We start from the raw sequence: 1106 nt of genomic DNA on the forward strand, positions 1-1106 counted from the left end.
TCACCTCCTTCAGTGCTTGCTTCCTCTTGATCTTGTGTGTGTATTGCAGCCACTTGCTTTGTTTCTAATTTCCTGGTGAGCTCTGCTAGTTGCTTGGCAAACACCTTGTTTTGGGCTAGAATTGTATCAACATGGTTCAGCTCCATGACTCCCTTAGTGTTGTGTCTCTCTGATGCATAATAGTACTCATTCTCAGCCACTGTCTCAATCACTTCAATGGCTTCTTCCACAGTCTTTTTCCTGTTCAATGAACCTCCTGATAAATGGTCTACAGCCTTCCTTGATTCATAAAAAAGTCCATCATAGAAAATGTGCAATTGCACCCAGTCATGGAACATGTCTGGTGGGCATTTCCTTGTCAAATCCTTGAACCTCTCCCATGCCTCGTAGAGAGTTTCACCATCTTGTTGTCTAAAAGTCTGAACCTCAGATCGAAGCCTATTGACCTTTTGTGGGGGGTAGAAACGTGCCAGAAACTTGCTTTCCACCTCGTCCCATGTTGTTAGGCTCCCCCTTGGGAATGATTCCAGCCACTTAGCTGCCTTGTCCCTAAGTGAAAATGGGAACAAAAGCAGTTTATAGGCATCTTCCTGGACTCCATTAGACTTCACAGTGTCGCAAATTCTCAGGAATTTTGTGAGATGTTGGTTTGGGTCTTCATTAGCACTCCCACCAAATGAACAATGATTCTCCACAAGTGATATTAGCTGTGGTTTGAGCTCAAAATTGTTGGCCTGAATGGGTGGTTTCTGAATGCTGCTACCACAATTCTCAGATGTTGGGTTTATGTATGAACCAAGAACCCTCCTCTCGGGAATGGCATTGTTTCCATCAGCTCTCCCATGGTTATGAACTTCTCTTTCCATGTTGAGATCTAGAGCTTCCTCAAAATTGTCCTCAGATTCTCCTTCAGATTCTTCTTCTCCCAGTACTCTCTTCCCTCTTGCTTCCCTTCTAAGTCTATGAAGGGTCCTCTCTGGTTCGGTATATGGAGGAGTTGATGTCTCTCCTCTCCTACCTGTCATACAAGAACACAGCACAGGCAACAAACAAGTAAAATACTCTTGGTTAATGGAAGAGTATGGTTAGAGCAGTTGAGGAATTAA

The 1106-nt window shown here is 43.9% G+C and overlaps 1 non-coding gene across 1 annotated transcript; it reads left to right on the forward strand.

The window, feature by feature from the left end:
* The first annotated feature begins 336 nt into the window (after positions 1–336).
* Positions 337–440, forward strand: LOC112738788 (small nucleolar RNA R71). Its single transcript, XR_003169737.1, has one exon. It is a non-coding gene; the product is annotated as a small nucleolar RNA R71 (small nucleolar RNA).
* Positions 441–1106: the final 666 nt, after the last annotated feature.

This window comes from Arachis hypogaea, chromosome 13, assembly GCF_003086295.3.
Source record: "Arachis hypogaea cultivar Tifrunner chromosome 13, arahy.Tifrunner.gnm2.J5K5, whole genome shotgun sequence".
NCBI lineage: Eukaryota > Viridiplantae > Streptophyta > Magnoliopsida > Fabales > Fabaceae > Arachis > Arachis hypogaea.